The following is a 19,709-nucleotide window of genomic DNA, read 5'->3' as shown; positions in this document are numbered from 1 at the left end:
GAGAATAAAATATTTCTAAACAACATATCTGATAAGGGGTGAATGTCCAAAATATATTAGAAACTCCTACCACTCAATAGTAAATAAAACTAATAACCTAATTTAAAAATAGGCAAAGGACGGGGGCGCCTGGGTGGCTCAGTCAGTTAAGCGTCCAACTTCAGCTCAGGTCATGATTCACGGTTCGTGAGTTCGAGCCCTGCATCGGGCTCTGTGCTTACAGCTCAGAGCCTGGAGCCTGCTCTGGATTCTGTGTCTCCCTCTCACTCTGCCCCTCCCCTGCTCGCACTCTGTCTCTCTCTCTCTCTCTCTCTCTCTCTCTCTTCTCTCTCTCCCAAAAATAAACACTAAAAAAAAAAAAAAAAAAAAAAAAAAAATTAATTAAAAAAAAAAAAAGGCAAAGGACTTAATATACAATTCTCCAAAGAAGAATAGCCAACAGGTAAATGAAAAAATGCTCCAGGGATGCCTGAGTGGCTCAGTCAGCTAAGTGTCCAACTATTGATTTCAGCTCAGGTCATGATCTCACCATGAGATCAAGCCCCAAGTCAGGCTCCATTCTGAGCATAGAGCCTACTTGGGATTCTGTCCTTCCCTCTCTCCCTCTGCCCCTCCCTCTCCCTTTGCCCCTCTCTCCTTTGTGCATGCTCATGTTCCCTCTTTCCAAAAATAAAAATAAATAAAAATTAAAAATTAAAAGCAAGGAAGGAAGGAAGGAAAAAGAAAGGAAGGAGGGAAAGAAAGAGAAAGAAAAATGCTCCATACAAATGGGGAACAGGTAAATGAAAAAATGTCCAATGTCACTAATTATCAGGGAAATGCAAATCAAAACCACAGTTATCACCTCATATCTGTTAAGATGTCTATTATCAAGCAAATAAAAGACAACAAATGTTAGCAAGGATGATAGCAAGAGAAACTGGAACACTTGTACACTGTTGGCAGGAATGCAAAATGGTAACCATCATGAAAAATGGCATGGAATTTCCTCAAAAAAATTAAAAATAAAACTACCGTATGATCCAGCAATCCCACTTCTGGGTATTTTTCCAAAATAATTGAAGTCAGGATTTCAAAGATGAGGTAGCATTACCAAATCAATGCAGTACTGTTCACAAAAGGCAAGGTGTGGAAACAAGCTAATAGATCAATGGATAAAAAAATTTGGTATATACATACAATGGAATATTATTTGACTTAAAAAAGAAAATCTTATATAAATATGCAACAACACAGATGAACCTTGAAGACACTATGCTAAGGAAAATAAACCAGTCACAGAAGGACAAATGCCACATGATTCCAGTTATGTGAGGTATCTAAACTGTCAAACTCGGGCACCTGACTGGCTCATTCAGAAGAGCATGTGACTCACGGGGCGCCTGGGTGGCTCAGTCGGTTAAGCGGCCGACTTCGGCTCAGGTCATGATCTCACGGTCAGTGAGTTCAAGCCCCGCGTCGGGCTCTGTGCTGACAGCTCAGAGCCTGGAGCCTGTTTCAGATTCTGTGTCTCCCTCTCTCTGCCCCTCCCCCGTTCATGCTCTGTCTCTCTCTGTCTCAAAAATAAATAAACGTTAAAAAAAAAAAAAAAGGAGAGCACGTGACTCTTGATCTCAGGGTCATGAGTTCGAGCCCCACACTGAATGTAGACATTATTTAAAAAAATAAATAAATAACCTTGAAAAAATTGTCAAACTCACAGAAGAATAGAATGGTGGTTGCCAGGGACTAGGGAGAAGATTAAAGAGGAAGTTGCTAATCAATGGGTATAAAATTTCAGTTATGCAAGATGCGTAAGTTCTAGAAAGCTACGTACAACACTGTGTACATAGATAACATTACTGTACTGTACACTTAATCTGTTAGAGGGTGAATCGCATCTTAAGTGTTCTTATCATAATAAAATAAATCTTAAAAAAGAAAACTATCAATCACATTTGGAATATATTTTAAACCTTAGGCTAGTATCTCATGAACATATATCCTAAAGCAGTATTTTTCAAATTCCAATTTATAACACACTGGTCACATAATCAAATTAATAGACCAAGATTAACATTTTGCAATTAAATAAAACCGAAATTATCAGATTGTGCCACATGTAGTTAAGGGTTTTATTTCATAAAACTTTTGTTTCAGGTATCCATATACTTATCCATATAATTAGGTGCTAAAATAGAATGTCTATAATTATGAGTCATAGCCAAAAATGTTTGAGAAACACTGCCTGAAAGCTGAGAATACTTATCTTTCCTAAAATCTTTGTCAAAGTCCTACATTAGGCTCAAGTGAAACAAGCTACAACAAGTTTAATTACATTCCTTAATATAATCTTATTGATCTGCCAAAAAAAATGCATCATTTGGTCTTCTGGGGGAAAAAACGGTAACAGTACAAACAATATTCAAGCGTTGTTGGAGTGCCAAGCACAAATTACGTTATTTCTACCCATCATGGAGATAGAAGACTACTAAAGAAATATAATGCTAACTTTCTTTAATCATTAAACAATTTTAACCATTCAATTACTCCTAATTTTAGGGATTAAATACCACCAATGCACATTCATAATAGAAACACTTTCTGAATTTTCAGGGAAATACCTTACTCTCCCAAATGGGAAAAAATGGCCTAATTCTCCTTTAAGAATAGAGTATATACTACAGCTCTGAAATATTCTTTCAAAAAACTTCCTGCCTTCAGCAATAATAATCTTTTTTTAATGACTAAGATAAAATAAAACTGTACCTACCAATTCACCAAGCCCTTAGGTTTAAGTATCTCAGTCTCTCAACAATGCTACTGGCATTTTGGGTGGATAATTCTTTGTTTTATTATCCTTGGTCACTGACCACTAAATGCCAGTGGTGTGTCTCCTCCCTCCCCAGAGTCACTGCAACAACCAAGTACTTTTCCAAATACCCTCTGAAGATTCGGTACCTCTGTCATTAAGCACCACTGAAAAATTTGGCCGATACTCTCCTTAGATCAACTGATGGCCACATAAATGAACTATGGCCTCCAACACAGGGCAGAGATGTCAGCCCAGTGCCTTGAACTTAACTATTTCCAAGGTAGCATTAAGATCATATGATCTGAAGTAGAGAGAATACTTACCATTTTTTCCTAGCACAAGGCAGTCCCTGGGGGTTATTTTTAAAATGGTATGCAGCAAATGTAAACATCCAAGAAAAAAAAAGGTTAACATATGGATTCTACAAGTGTTCTTAGTTAAAAGTTTATCCACATTTCCCCCAAGTTTCGTGAAGAAAGGATAGGACAGAGAGAATTACAGAAGAAATGTGTAAGATTATTTCCTTGAACAAAGTCTACAAGTACATTTATATGTTTATGTACACACGTATAGGGCACAGATTTAAGGAAAAAGTCACTGAGTAATTAATATGTGACAAGTTTTGTCAGACTGAAAAGACTATACCACACTTACTAAAGATCTGTGACCAGAAACAGTGGCAAATGCTTATTCGATCCATGCAGTGAGTTTATGAGGGTATTATTATTCCCCTTATTACACAGAGAAGAATATTGAGGTACAGAGAGGTTAAATAACCTGTTCAAGATCACCTAATGATTAAAGGGCTGAGCCAGGGTTCAAACCCAGATTAGTTCCAGAGCTCTCATGAAGAGCTGCATGGTTTCAAGGCACACAGAAAAAGACTGGAGAAGGAGATTTTAAAAGCAGGAAAAGAATTTGTCTGAAAACTATGAAAAATATTAATACTCCACTTAAGTGCAACTATGAAAAGGTTATCAGCAAAAATTCCTATGACCCAAAAAAACTTCATTTTCATCCCAAGGCTCTACAGCAATCATTTAAACTCTGCACTTATAAAAGTTCACATTACAAAGAAGCTCAAATCAAATGAACTGCGAACTCCATTTCATACATATTGCCTTGCACATAATACTCAACTTTTAAACACTGTTAGCCAATTTAGTGTGTTGCTTAATACGCACTTCTATTGTGACAACCACACGGCACTTCTGCACAAGAGATATAAAAAAAAATCGGTATTACTCTAATCAATTATATATTACAAAGGGAAAAAGGCACCTATATAATCGGTAAATCTGGCCAGACAGGAACTAACCAAATGTGAGTTTTAACATCACCATTAATGAAACTACCATCGTGGGCCTCCTGATGTTTAGCAGTAAGAAAGACAAAACATCCTGCCCACAATATTTATCCTGAAGCTACTCAAGAGGAAACAGATAAATTGAAATTGAATGGTAGTTTACAAAGCAACTCATCTCTCAAAATGTCAATGTCATGGAAGACACCGCTCCCTTCCTAAAACAGCATTTTAGGAACTGTTTTAGGGTAAGAGACCGTACAACTAAAGGCACTGTAATTCTTAACTGAATTCTAGATTCCAAAGCTTTAAAATAAGGTATAAAGGACATTATCAGGACTACAGAAATATATAATATAGACTGTGTATTAGAGGACAATATACAACATACCAATACTAAAGTTCCTGAATGTAACAGCTACACTATGGTGGTGTAGAAGCAATCTCCTTACTCTTTGGAAATAAATGCTGAGATATTTAGGAGTAAAGTGTCATGATATCTGCAAGTGATCCTTAAATGTTTCAGCAAAATTTCATATGTGTGCATGTATGTATGTACGTGTGTGTGTGCAAACAGAACACAAAAATGTGGCAGCATGTTCAAAATTGATAAATCTAGTCAAACGGGTATATGGGTGACCACAGTATCAGTCTTTAAACTATTCTCAAGGCTTAAATGTTATCAAAATAGGGGTGTCTGGGTGGCTCAGTCGATTAAGCATCCGACTTTGGCTCAGGTCATGATCTTGCAGTTCATGGGTTCAGGCTACACGTCGGGCTCTGTGCTGACGGCATGGAGCCTGGATCCTGCTTCGGATTCTGGGTCTCCCTGTCTCTCTGTCTCTCCCCTGCTCATGTTCTGTCTGTCTGTCTGTCTCTCTCTCTCTCTCCCTCTCTCTCAAAAATAAATAAACATTAAAAAAAATTTTTTTAATGTTATCAAAATAACAGTTTGGGGAGGAAAACAGTCCAAGACACAAAACTCAGGAATCTTAATGTGAGTATTACCTAAAGGATTACGGAAGAGTAACAGGATCATTCTCTTTGGTAAAAGTAGGAAACGAATAGAGAAATGAATCACGAAGCAGAACTCATGGAGCAGGATAGGAATTCAGACCACTGTGACTCAAACCTCTGTCTTCCCTTCCTTATAACCCCAAGAACAAGCATACTATTAGCAGGAACCTCAACACTACCAGTTCTGCAGTAAAAGCTCTGCGTGCAGAAAAAAATGAATGTTCGTTCACTCATCCACCAACACTTATTAAATATCTAAGTGTCAAACTCCATGGCAGCAGCATAGCAGTGTAAATAAGAACACAGGCTCTGGACTTAGAATGTGCAGGTTCAAATACCAGCTCTTCCAAATTCCAGCTCTACCATTTGCTATTGGCACAACTTTCAGCAAATGACTAAATCTCTCTGTGCTTTGCTATCTTCATTTTTAAAGGGCAGACAAGAACAGTGCCTAATATAAAGGGTTGTTGTAAAGATTACATGACATAACAAATGTAAAGTGATAGAGTATTGCCTGGCATTTAGATATTAAACAACCCACTAGATCCTAGCTACTTTTCTGTGTTATCGTTAGGCCTAGAGATACAGAGTAAAGAAGATATGGTGCCTTCCTTCAGGGTTTTGCAGTCTACCTGGGAAAAAAACAAGAATCAACATCCAGAGAACAGCATGATAAGCATTATGGTAAAGGTATTGTAAGAGCCGAGAAAAGGAGTATTTGAATTAAACAAAGGTAATAAAGTCAACCACAAATGGGCCCAGAGCTGATTTCTAAAGAGTAACTAGTTATTTCCCATGCAAAGAAAATGATTAACCATTTGAGACAATGATAGAAGCATGAAAATCTTAATGGGAAAAAGCATGATATCAGTTGAGGTTAAGTGAACAAGAATGAAAAGTATGGCAGGAAAAATGTAAAGGCAGGCAGGAGCCAGATCATAAATAGACTGTGTGATAGGCTGACTTTGGACTTTTTCCTGAAAGCTATGAGGAGCGACTGAAAACACAGAAGTAGAGATATGAAGTGATTAAATCTCCATGTCAGAAAGATAACTTGGATAGCAAAGTGAAAGGCAAATTAAAGAGGCGGTAAGTCCAGTTAGAATTCTACTGCAGTAAGACAGAGGGATAAAAATATATAGGCTTCAACCCTCAGGTATATACCTAAGAAACAGGAAAACATGCATCCACACAAAAAGTTGTACACAAATGGTCATAGTGGCATTATTCATAATAGCCAAAGAATAGAAACAACCCAAATGACCACTAACTGATACATGGATTTCTAAAATGTGGTTTATCCATACAATGGAATATTATCCATCCTTAAAAAGGAATGAAGTACTGATAAATGCTACAACTCACAGATGAACCTTGAAAACATTACGCTAAGTGAAAGAAGCCAATAACAAAAGAGTACATATTGTAGGATTCCATTTATATGAAATGTCTAGAACAGGCAAACCCACAGAGACAGGAAGCTCTAGAGGGAAGCCAGCTGCTATATCATGACAACACTCAAGCAGTCCTATGTAGAGGTCGATCTGGTAAGAAACTTGGGCCTCCAGCCAATTGCCAGTGAGAAACTGAGGCCTTCTGCCACAGCCGTGTGAACAAGCCATCTTAGAAACCGATCCTCCAGTCCCAGTCAAGCCTTCAGATGACCAGAGCCCTAGCAAATACGAGCACAACCTCAGAGTCAGAATCACTTAGTTAAGCTGCTCCCAGATTCCTGAGCCACAGAGACTGTATGAGATAATGTTTATTATTATTTTAAATTGCTGAATTTTAGGATAGTTTGCTATGTTGAAATTGATAACAAATATACCAAAAACTTTTCAAAGTTCAGGGTGCCTGGCCAGCTCAGTCAGTAGAGCGTGTGACTCTTGATCTCGGGGTTGTAAGTTCGAGCCCCACACTGAGTTCAGAGATTACTTAAAAAAAAAAAAAAGTTTAAAAGTTCAGATGTACTAGAGTATTTATCTACCTTATTTAAAGCATCTGAACACTCATGTACAGAGCAGATGTCTCCAAATTAGCAAATATCTCATCTATATACACAAAGAGAAATAAACAGGTAAATGATTTCCTTTAAAAACAAGTAACAGGGATGCCTAGGTGGCTCAGTCAGGTGAGTGCCCAACTCTTGATTTTGACTCAGGTCGTGGGATCAAGCCCCACATCAGGCTCTGTGCTGAGAATGGAGCCTGCTTAAGATTCTCTCTCTCTCCCTCTGCCCCTCTCTCCCGCTCATCCTCTAAAAAAATAAAAATAATTTAAAAAAAAAAAGAAATAAAAATAAAAACAAATAACAAATAACAAATGGAGTGAAAAGGAAACCAAAAATAATACAAGAGCTTTTACTGAAAGGCCTGAAGCATTACAGAATAGTCTTTCAAGAAAAAATAAATAACACTTCATATAAAAGCTAAAGCCCTTCTTTTCAAGAAAGATTACACTTTTGAATGCCTGGGTGGCTTAGTCAGTTGAGCATCCGACTTCAGTTCAGGCCATGATCTCACGGTTTGTGAGTTCAAGCCCCATATCAGGTTTGCTGCTGCAGTGCAGAGCCTGCTTTGGATCCTCTGTTCCCCTCTCTCTGCCCTTCCCCTGCTTGTACTCTCTTTCCCAAAAATAAAACATTAAAAAAAAAAAAAAAGAAAAGAAACAAACAAAAAGTAAAGAAAGGTTACACTTTTAAAAAGTGGTAAGAAAATAGAAGAAAAGTGACAAAAGGGTAGTATGTTTGACCTGTAATAAGCAACTAATATAAAAATAAAGGGAAAATAAACAATGGGAAACTTTGTAGGAAAAAGATTAAATCTGATGCAGAACTTAACAAAACCTGTAGATGATGTCAAGCTAAAAAGTAGTGTTTACAAGGGATCTTCTGGGGGAGCTGGAAATGTAACACTGGAATCTAATAAGGATTGCATAACTCTACAAATTTAATAAAAATCATTGACTTGTACACTTCAAACAGGCAAATTTTGCAATATATAAATTATACATCAATAAAGCTGTTTTTTAAAAAGCGGTTATTTGTTTGCTGAAGCAAGAAGGAAGAATTACATACTAGAGTTTCTCTGATTGAAGAAAGGAAGCAGCTAAGAGAAAAAATACAATTCATTCTACAGACAGGAAAATAAAAATGAAAATCATCATAGGTTAAGAAATATTAATGTTTCCATTTCAGCCCAATAAAGGACAGTACTGTGTCAACTGCTAAGACCATAAAAGCTTAACTATCTTAAGAGTAGAAAGACAATATATCTGGATATGTTAAATGCAGAATAAGGAGAAGGAATACTCCAACTTAACTTCCTATCATCTAGGAGACAGGTAACAATTTATTTTGATCCCACATTATTGCATATGCCTGAGATGTAGAGATGGTACCTCCTATCAGAGGAGAATTTCAAAAGGAAACTTAAAAAAAAGAAAATCAAAGCTAGAATTATCTTAAAAGAATGTGGGACAATTTCTTTACCAGCGTGATGACAACAGTCAATTCCCTCAGCCAGCAAAACAAAACATCCAAATGGGGGATTTTTTTGGTATTTTTGGAGATTAATTTGCATGGCTTCAGGGACTTTTGCAGAAGTTTCCCAAGATGGCAGCACTGTATTTTACTTACTCGTTTTCAACTACAGAGACCAAGCAAAACTGCACCTATAAACAACCCCAATTCACATTTGCTTTGAGCTATGAAAATATTAACCTACTCTGACCTCCCCTGCACCAACTTCAGCAAAGCCTGGGTCAAGAGTCTCAACTTCCCAAAACAGCACAGGTGTCTCTAATTTCAGGCCTGCTAGTCTCCTTTCTGCCTCTGGCTAAATCAGTAGCAAGTCTGTTTTTATTTTCTAAATAAAAACAAAAACAAAAAGACTCTACTAACTCATGTAGGTATTTTCTTTTTTTCCTTTATAAAAGAATGTTCTAGCAGACAAATGAAGTAACATGCGTCAATATAGAATTCTCTTTCTTCTAAATGGCTTTAGTAAAGGTCAAACAGTTCAAGGTGGTGATACCCACAATGTTATCTACTTAGACTTGAAAAAGTGTAATATCAGTGAACTTTATATATTTCAATATAAGAACATAACTATGAAAATTTACAGTAACGTGCCTAATCCTTAATAGGTGTTCAGGAAATTTTAAGTTTCTTTCCTTTCCATTAATTTCTTTCATTTCCACTTATTCTTACAGTATTTCCATGAAATAGTTCCTGTTCATTACCACCCCAATAAAAAGCAGGAAAACAGAAAGAGGATAATTTCCTGACTGACCACACAGACCAGACCCCAACATTCAGGCCACCAGATGACAAAGAAAAGGATTCATCTGGGAAAGTTAAACTTTCATCTACCCTCCCCACCTCCCTTCCGAGGCAGCAGGGTCAATTCCAAGGACCATGCTCCTTTTGCTACAGAAAGTAATTCAATGGGGCACCTGACTGGCTTGGCTGGTAGAGTGTGTGACTCTTGATCTCAGGGCCATGAGTTCGAGCCCCACATTGGGCATAAAGCTTACTTAAAAAAATAAATAAAGTATCTCAACAGTTTTTCCTTGTAGCAATATATTTATGATTACTGTTCTTTGTGACTGAGAGAAAGCAGTCTCAAGAATTTCTGCTGTCCTATGTGCAGGTGCAACAAGAGCCCACGGTTGTCATCAACCTGTAGAACCCTATACACAAGGTGACAGGATTCCTAGTTGGGGGGATTGCAGGGAAGAGTGTCATTATTTTTTCTGGCTATCAAGTTCATTCTCTGAGCAATCCGAGTTTCCTGTACCAATGGGCAATGAGATCTCCACATACCTAAGACCACAGAAAACTAGAACTACATGAACTAGCACTACCTTCCTTTGACAGGAAATGTTCTGACAGAAATAGGTTTGCAGAGCTGTGTGAAGCTGCCATCTATAGCTTTTTGTGGGCATCTGACACAAGACAGATACAGGAGCCAAAGCCATATCTAGTATACTTTTGTTTAGCCCAGAGCTTAAGATAGGAACACAAGCATGCTGTGTCAAATCAAACTCTACTGGTTACAGATAGACAGATTCTATCATCAGTAACGAAATTTATTGTTGCCATGATGGCCTGGCTACTGTCAAAACAGGCCCTTTGTTGCATTTAGTCTACCATTCATATTAAGCTAGTGAACGTTAGAGTGACCAGAAGAATTAGTTAGCCTGTCACTACCCATTACCCCAAGCTGGTTTACATAATGGCTCTAATATAAGAACTTCTGCCCTCCAAGGATTGGATTGTGGTTTGTACATGCATGTGCGTGAATTCAATATATTCTAACAAAATACTAGATGTAATCCACAACATTAGATAAACAACAATGACAGACCATCATGGGTCTATGATAGGTGCGTCCCTACACAACAATCAAATCTGATCTATTCTAGTTCAGCAGAACTGAAAATACTAACAAACCAGCTTAGGAAAGGAGACAGAAAAAATAAATAAACCTGCGACCTACCTTGTTTACAACTCCCACAGACAGATGAAATTCAATTCCATGCCAACCATACCCCTCGATCACTAAAACACAAACAGAAAAACAAAAGTTCATGCAACAGAAGCAGTTCTTCCAGTTCCTAAAGGGCATTTGCTTTCAAAGGTATGAAGCTGTTAATCTCCTTTCTCTCCTCTTCATGCCTACAACAGTGGTTGAGCTCTGTCACTGGCAAAAAGGCCCAGACAGGTGGAGTTAAATAATAGGTAACACTTGATTGAGCACTTACTATATATGCTAGGTACTGTTCTAAGTGCTTAAACATACTAATTAATTTAATCCTCAACAACCCTATGGGATACTCTTATTAACTCATTTTACATCCAAATCACAACTGACCTATATCTCTTAAAATTGCTCTTACTGGTGTTAAGAAATGCCTTTTAGGGGCACCTGGGTGGCTCAATCAGTTGAGCATCCAACTCTTGATTTCTACTCAGGTCATGATCTCACAGTTTGTGACATCGAGCCCCATGTCAGGCTCTGTGCTGACAGAGTGGAGCCTCTTTAGAATTCTCTCTCTCCCTCTCTCCCCGTCCCCTGCTAGTGCTCTCTCTCCCCCTCTCAAAATAAATAAACACTAAAAAAAAAAAAAAAAAGAAAGAAAGAAAGAAAGAAATGTCTTTTAAATAAATTTGGTGATCTCAAGCACTGCAGCTGGGCTATCTCAATAGTTGATACATCTACAAATGTTCCATATTCATCCCTTATGTACTTCTTGATTCTCCACAATGTGCTGAGCACTATACCAAGTACTAAAGAGGATTCATCATCTGCCCTTTAGGAGAAACTAGTTGGAAAGATCAGAATATACCACAAGAAATGGCTCAAGAAATGCATTCCCCTTTTGTAAGGTACACTCTTTTGTACAATCATTCAGTAAAAATAATCAATAAGCTTTGAGAAAAGGGGATAAGAGCTACACATAAAAGCTGCCCTGAAGCTGGACCTTTAAAAACAGGTACATTGGCAAAGAGGGAAGAAAGGCTTTTCAGGCAAGGAAATGAGAACAAAAACATGGTGCCAGGGACAGACACTGTGAATCTGAGGTCCTTCATAACCTGATTCCAGCCAGCCACTGATCTCGCTCCTCTTCCTCATTAGCCATACGGAATGCCTTACTTCTGGGATGTGCAATCTTTGATAGTTCCATTGTTTTCCTACTACATACAATGTTCTTCCCTGCCTTTCCTTGGTAGGTAACATTACCTAATCCTAGTATACAGTAGGCACTCAATAAAATATAGCCAGTTAGAAATAATTTTTATTATTAAAGATACAACTGAAACATTTTTCTAAAGCCTTTTCAATTCCCCAGAGTTAATCTACTTGCCTCTCCACCATACGCACATGGCATTTGTCCATTTTTCTTTTTTTTTTTTTGTATTGGTTTATTTTTTTTTTTATTTTTTTTCATATATGAAATTTATTGTCAAATTGGTTTCCATACAACACCCAGTGCTCATCCCAAAAGGTGCCCTCCTCGATACCCATCACCCACCCTCCCCTCCCTCCCACCCCCCATCAACCCTCAGTTTGTTCTCAGTTTTTAAGAGTCTCTTATGCTTCGTCTCTCTCCCACTCTAACCTCTACCATTTTTCTATTAGAGTGATAAAACATTTTATTGTCCTACATTTCTTTTTCTTTTTCTCTTACTTTTCTGAACAGGAATCAGCTTTCATACAACTTGACAAGCCCTAAGACCTAACACAGTATCTGGCACATAACAGGTGTCCATTCTATACTTGTTGACTGAAATACCAATTGACCCAAATTTACAAAATAACAGGATTCCTCTAAAATTGTTAGCTCCTTTAGCACATTTAAACAATTCCGTTTGTCAAAATCTAATGCATTTTTACATTTTCATACACATGTCTGCTACACAATTATGCCAACAATTCATGTACAAAACAAAAAGTCAAAGTGGATTCACTACAAACTACCAGGCTCATTAGTTTTTGCTTGACAACAAAATGAGGTCCTCATTCATGCCAACTGAGACAGAAGAAATTAATCGAATTGATAATTTAGATATTGTGGCTGGTGACCTTTCTCACTGAAATAGTGCTACAGCTTTGTGTACAGTCTGTATTTTCAATAGGTATTTATATTGGCTTTAGTCATGGATCATAGAAGTTACAAATTTAGAAGTCCAATCATAAATCCAAGATTTATTTATAGAAACTTTCCATATGGTAGGAGTTTAAGAAGTAAAACAGCAGCCTTTTTGCCTGCCGAAAGCAGAGGTTAGCAGAGCGTCAAAGGAATAAACCCGCTCCTGACTCTGCTCTTGGCACCGTTTAAAGCACAGGAAGAAATGTGCAGGGCAAGCAAGAGCCTCACTGAAAATCAGTCACCCAGGGCAACAGGCATTTTGAATGTCTGTGCTATTCAAGGCTTAAATATTAATTTTATACATGCCCCTGTTCATTTAAAGCACAACACGTGGCTTGGAACTTAAAAAATGTCCTAATGTGCTAGTTTGTCACATATTAATGGAGTCAGCCAGGTTTTAACATGCCAAGATTAAAATACTCTCTAGATCATTATGCAAAGGTATGAACGCAATCCTTTATTCTCAGGAAAAGGCACTTAGGGGGGAAAGACTCAAGCAGTATCATTTCAATGGAAGCCATAACAGAAAAAGTCAACTCCTACATAGTAATGAATTATCTTTTTTTTTTTTTTTTTTTTTCCAACATTTATTTATTTTTCGGACAGAGAGAGACAGAGCATGAACGGGGGAGGGGCAGAGAGAGAGGGAGACACAGAATCGGAAACAGGCTCCAGGCTCTGAGCCATCAGCCCAGAGCCTGACGCGGGGCTCGAACTCACGGACCGCGAGATCGTGACCTGGCTGAAGTCGGACGCTCAACCGACTGCGCCACCCAGGCGCCCCTGAATTATCTTTTAAAAAGATATGAATAGAAATAAAAGATAATGACCACTTACAATTATTAATATCAAAATGAGATCTAGGATTTTTAGTTCAAAGTTGTCAGAGAATGTATTTTGAAACTGATTTCTACACGAGAGCTTAAAAAATGTTGTGCTGGTCATCCACTGACTAAGCCCCTTTAGAATCCAAGTCTTATGTTATACTGAAATGACTTATATTTTTATGTGAACAGTATTATAAGCAAAGTTCTTCTAATCTTTTATATTACTGGCTTTAGAGAAATGCCAATAAAATCCAGAATGACTAAATCTTTATAACTTAACCTTAGAAGCTTACACATCCAATCCCTTCATTTTTGGTTGAGAAACCAGAGTAGAAAAGGTTCAGTGACTTGATAACACTTGGATCAGAATCTGATTACTAGTCCAGTGTACTTCTCTTACTACATGCTACTAAACACTGCTTCATTAAGACAGAAAATGCTTTGGAAATTACAACAGAAAAAAAATTTAAATACCTATACCCATTCCCTACCTGAAAAGAATTTAAAAATCAGATGTGTGTGTCCTGAAGTTTTGGAAGGGCTGTTTCTTAAAAATTAAGACAGTAGAAAATTCTTTTGAAAAAATTTGTTAATGTTTATTTATTATTGAAAGACAGAGACAGAGCATGAGTATGGGAGGGGCAGAGAGAGGTGGAGACACAGAATCTGAAGCAGGCTCCAGGCTCTGAGCTGTCAGCACAGGGCCCGATGCGGGGCTCAAACTCACAAACCGCGAGACCATGACCTGAGCCGAAGTCAGACACCCAACCAACTGAGCCACCCAGGCACCCCGAGACAGTAGAAAATTCTAACAGTTATTTTCAGTGCTTTTGGCTCAACACATGCTCACGTAGAATCTCTACTGGCAGTGTAGCTTTAAAAAGTCTTCCTGGGAGAGGGCACCTGGGTGGCTCACTGTTTGTTACACTGTTTACTGTGTTATGCTGTTTGTAAGTTTGAGCCCCGCATGGGGCTCTGTGCTGACAGCTCAGAGCCTGGAGGCTGCTTCAGATTCTGTGTCTCCCTCTCTCTCTGCTCCTCCCCCACTCACACTCTGTCTCTCTCTCTCAAAAATAAATAAACATTAAAAAAAAAATTTTATGTTTTCCTGGGTGCCTGGGTGGCTCAGTTGGTTAAGCATCTGACTTCTGCTCAGGTTATGATCTCATGGTTCATGAGTTCGAGCCCCACATCGAGCCCTCACAAGCAGGATCAAGCCTGCTTCAGGTTCTCTGTGCCCCCACACTGCCCCTCCCCTGCCCATTCTCTCTCTCGCTCTCTCTTTCAATGTAAACTTAAAAATATTTATAAAATAAAAAGTTTTCCTTATATTCCAAAGGAAATGAGAATTTTTACAATCTAAGATGACACTGTCCTCATCTTCTAAAAAATAAACTTCCCATACACAATTCTAAGGAATTTCATAAATTCAGTGTCTTCTTTCAAACAATCATTTCATCTGAAAAGAATGCTACTATCTCATTTTAACTTGAGGAGGAAAAGATGCAAAGAATAAAGGGACAATAATAAAAAATGGAATGAAAGGGGAAAAATGGAAGAGGAAAGAAAGAGGGAAAAAAAATCAATATAAAGGTTTGACTCTGATACCAAAAAAGGAAGAGAAAAAACAATTCCCAGTTAAATGAACGCACTATGGTTTTTAAGCAATCAGCCTCAACAAGGTGTGGTTACATACCTCCTCAAACTGAACATCTATGGAAAAAACCTTAATTTCATTCTGCCTGATTGTTCTACTTACTCTTTGTTACACTTCCAAAGAAAGAGCAAGTAGACTGGACCTCCTAGAGGAAGTGGAAGAGTCAGAAATGTCAACCCAGGTAGCCCCTCAAAGTCCTAGTACTGGCTGATGCTATTAGAGAGTCTCAAAAGGACAGAGTCAAGAGAAACTACTATTTCCAGAAGTGTCCATAACCTCCTCCAGAGGAGACCAGAAACCTACAAGCAGCAACGTATTCTGCTGCCCTTCACAACCACCTAAAAGCTTTTCTTTCCAAATATCAATTTAATTAGGAAAGAGATTTTTTTTAATGTTTACTTATTTTGAGAGAGAGAGAGATAGAGCATGAGCGGGGCAGGGGCAGAGAGAGAGAGGAAGAGAGAGAATCGGAAGCAGGCTCCCGGCTCTGAGCTGTCAGCAGAGAGCCCGATGCAAGGCTTGAATCCATGAACCATGAGATCATGACCTGAACCGAAGTTGGATGCTTAACACACTGAGCCACACAGGCATCCCTGGAAAGAGATTTTAAAGAACAGTTACTACCTCACTGACTAAAGTGATAAAGGGAAAAAGGAAGCAATACCATATATGCTATAAAGGGAGAGAGGAGAGGAGGGAAGGGAAAAGGAAGACCTACACAGCCACACTGATCAACCCAGCTGCAGCATTCAACGTAACAAATGCTCAGTAAGAGACTGAAACACACACAATACGTAACAAAAAAACCTAAAATTTCAGGGCACCTCACTAGCTCAGTCAGTGGAGTATGTGACTCTTGAACTCAGGGTTGTGAGTTCGATCACCACATTGGATGTAGCGATTGCTTAAAAAGAAAATCTTGAAAAGAAGATAGATAGACAGACAGATAAATAAAATTTCAAACCTTCCATTCATAAGAATTTCAAACTCTACCAAAGTTCCCACTTTTGCCTTCCTCTGCCAGCACCCCATAACAAGCCATGGCAGCACCTCCCATATCTTGTGTAATTAAGACTCAGCTGTCATAGCTCCAGACACACAGATATAGCCCTCACTTTTTGAATTTTTTTTTTAACATTTATTTACTTTTGAGACAGAGAGAGACAGCATGAACAGGGGAGGGTCAGAGAGAGAGGGAGACACAGAATCTGAAACAGGCTCCAGGCTCTGAGCTGTCAGCACAGAGCCCAACGCGGGGCTCGAACCCACAAACTGTAAGATCATGACCTGAGCTGAAGTCCGACGCTCAGCCAACTGAGCCACCCAGGCGCCCCCAGCCCTCACTTTTTGAAACTGCAAAGCAAAACCCACTTTATGGTATTTGAACATCTATTCTCTTAAGTAATTCTTCTAACACTGTAAAGCGGTTATTTGCAGAGATGATGGGTGGACAGCAACCCCAGCAAAGCCTTTATTGGAAGTGAAGTCATAGGAGCAGGAGCTCATTTGTCTACCAGCGTTATAAATAAGAGAGAACTCTAGGCCTCAAACCTGATCTGAACACCTCTGTCCATCGTCTTAAATGTGCAAATCCCTGTTTTCTCAAACAGAATAAAATGAACTTTTTTCTTATTCCATGTTTTCCTATAATAGATTATTTAAATTTTCCAAAATTGGTAATATATAACTATGATTTTTTTAAAAACTGGGGCACTTGGCTGGCTCAGACGGTGGAGCGTGCAACTCTTGACCTCAGGGTTGTGAGTTTGAGCCCCATGTTGGGTGTGGAGATTATTTCAAAGTAAAATCTTTAAAACTAACTAAATAAATAAAATTTTAAATAACACAAGAATAAGGTAAATAGTGAAAACTAGGTTTCTTACTCCAGTCCCCTAGTACTCCTTTCCAGAAACAATTTCAAGTTTCTTGTAAAATTTACCATTTTCTTAATGACTGAGTGACTCTCCTATGCTTACAAATGTGGCTGCAGGAGAAGGAGCTCAATGACTTAGCTGGTTACTGCACTACCAGAAAGAGCACGTCTCCACAATCATTGAAGTCTGAACATGTGTGCCCTCCCCATCTATGCTCCCACACATGCATAAACAGCTATACCTAACGTAGAAGGTTCTGGGGTGAGGCAGGGAGTGTTAAAATATACTTCACATAAAATTTGCCATTTTTTAAACTTTAAAAAATTTTTTTTCTAATGTTTTTTTATTTTTGAGAGACAGAGACAGAACACGAGCAGGGAAGGAGCAGGGAGAGAAGGAGACGCAGAATCCGAAGCAGGCTCCAGGCTCTGAGCTGTCAGCACATAGCCCGATGCGGGGATCGAACTCATAAACCATGAGATCATGACCTGACCTAAAGTCAGATGTTTAAACAGCTGAACCACCCAGGCACTCCTCCATTTTAACCATTTTTAAGTGTACAGTTCAGTGGCATTAAGTGCATTCACAATGTTGTGCAACCATCTCCAGTATCCATTTCCAAAAATTTCTCATCCAAAACAGAAACCATACCCATTTAAACAGTAACTCCCCATTTCCCCTTCCTCTAGTCCCTGATAACATCTATTCTACTTCCATCTCTATGAATTTGCCCATCTAGGTGCCTCATGTAAGTGGAATCATATAATACCTGTCCCTCTGCATCTGAAATCTTTCACTCAGCATAATGTCTTCAAGGTTGATTCATGTTGTAGCATGTATCAGAATTTCCTTCTTTTTTAAAAAAAAATTTTTTTAACGTTTATATTTATTTTTGAGACAAAGAGAGATAGAGCATGAGCAGGGGAGGGGCAGAGAGAGAGGGAGACAGAATCCAAAGCAGGTTCCAGCCTCCGAGCTGTCAGCACAGAGCCCGACGCAGGACTCGAATCCACAAACCACGAGGTCATGACCTGAGCCGAAGTCGGACATTCAACTAAGCCACCTAGGCGCCCCCAGAATTTCCTTCTCTTAAGGCTAAATAACATTTTATCGTGTGTGTGTGTGTGTGTGTGTGTGTGTGTGTGTGTGTGTGTATACACCACATTTTGTTTATCCTTTCATCAGTGGAGGGACATTTGGGTTGTTGGGTTGTTCCACCTTTTGGTTACTGTGAATAATGGTGCTGTGAACATTGGAAAACAAGTATCTGTTAAGTCCCCTCTCTCAATTCTTTTGGGTATCACTTAGGAGTAGAATTGCTGGATCCTATGGCAATTTTATGTTTAACTTTTTGAGGAATCACAAAATTGTTTTCCACAGCAGCTGTACCATTGTATAGTCTCACCAGTGATACACCAGGGCTCCAGTTTCTCCTCACAGTTTTTTTGACAACAGCTATCCTAACAAGTGTCAAATGATATGTCACTGTGGTTTTCATTCACATTCAAAGGAGAGGGTTCTTCTGCCTGTGGCTTCAAAGCATTTTGTATTTAAAGGTGCTCCTATGGGCTGGTCCATGTCCACTCCACAAACATGTCCTGTCTTCTGGATCTCCATCACGGTTCTCAAGAGTTTCCCATTCATTCACTGCACTGGTCACTTCAAATCTCGTCCACTGTGACTACCACCACACTCTACTCCACTTTCTTGGCTTTTCTTGCATGTCCATTCACCTATCTTTTTGGCTTTCTTCTCAAAAAATGCTGACCTATTTGCAAGTTTCATCAACACACTCCTCCATCTTCTGAAAGAACCAGCTATTCACAGCACTTTGGCACTTTGAGCCTCTTCAGGAATTGTCAACAACACTCCAGAGTTCATTCTTGACTATCTAAGGCACTGACTTTTCCATTTCTTGGTTTTGAGTTCCGCACTCTTTTGGATGCTTGAAAATGACAGAAAGTCATTTTTGTCGAAGTCTACCTGCACTTAAGTACAGCTAACAGATAAGTAAAATGAATACATAAAACTCACTCTCAAGGAATAACTATAAAAACAAACTATGCATATCTTAAAATATGAACATTTTAGGGGAAAAAGATCAGAATAATGGAAATCAGAAGTATTTGGAACAAAGAAGCTATCATTTTTTTAGAACAAATTTTAACGTTTATTTATTTTTAAGAAAGAGAGAGCGAGCAGGTGAGATGCTGAGAGGGGCGGGGACAAAGGATCCAAAGGGGGCTCCAGGCAAACAGCAGAAAGCCCAATGCGGGGCCAAACTCAGGAACCATGAGATAATGACCTGAGCCGAGATCAAGAGTCAGATGCTTAACTGAACCACCCAAGGCACCCAAGCATTTTAATTTTTAAATAAGATGATTAGAGTAGGCCTCACTGAGAAAGTGACATAAAACCAAGATTTGACAGTGATGACAGAGTTACAGATACCTAGAGGAATAACATTCCACACAGAGGGAACAGCCAGTGCCAAGGCCCAAAGGCAGAAGCAGGACTGTCATGTTCAAGGAACAAGAGGGGCGCCTGGGTGGCTCAGTCGGTTAAGCGGCCGACTTAGGCT

At 38.8% G+C, this 19,709-nt stretch overlaps 1 protein-coding gene across 3 annotated transcripts in view; it reads right to left on the bottom strand.

Annotated features, from left to right (window-relative positions):
• Window positions 1-19,709, bottom strand: part of MRTFA (myocardin related transcription factor A) — a 213,949-nt gene that overhangs the window by 168,566 nt on the left and 25,674 nt on the right. For 2 of the 3 annotated variants that reach the window (XM_086712188.1, XM_086712184.1), the window contains one exon: window positions 10,616-10,677. The exons of the other annotated variant lie outside the window; for it this stretch is intronic. The gene's annotated coding sequence lies outside the window, so the exon portion shown is untranslated. Of the gene's footprint in view, window positions 1-10,615; window positions 10,678-19,709 lie in introns of those variants that run through there. 3 annotated transcript variants of the gene reach the window in all.

The sequence above is a fragment of the Puma concolor genome, chromosome B4 (assembly GCF_028749965.1).
Source record: "Puma concolor isolate L17-30 chromosome B4, mPumCon1.1.hap2, whole genome shotgun sequence".
NCBI lineage: Eukaryota > Metazoa > Chordata > Mammalia > Carnivora > Felidae > Puma > Puma concolor.
Note: the sequence above shows the minus strand (reverse complement) of the source record. Positions and strands in the feature narration are given on the sequence as shown.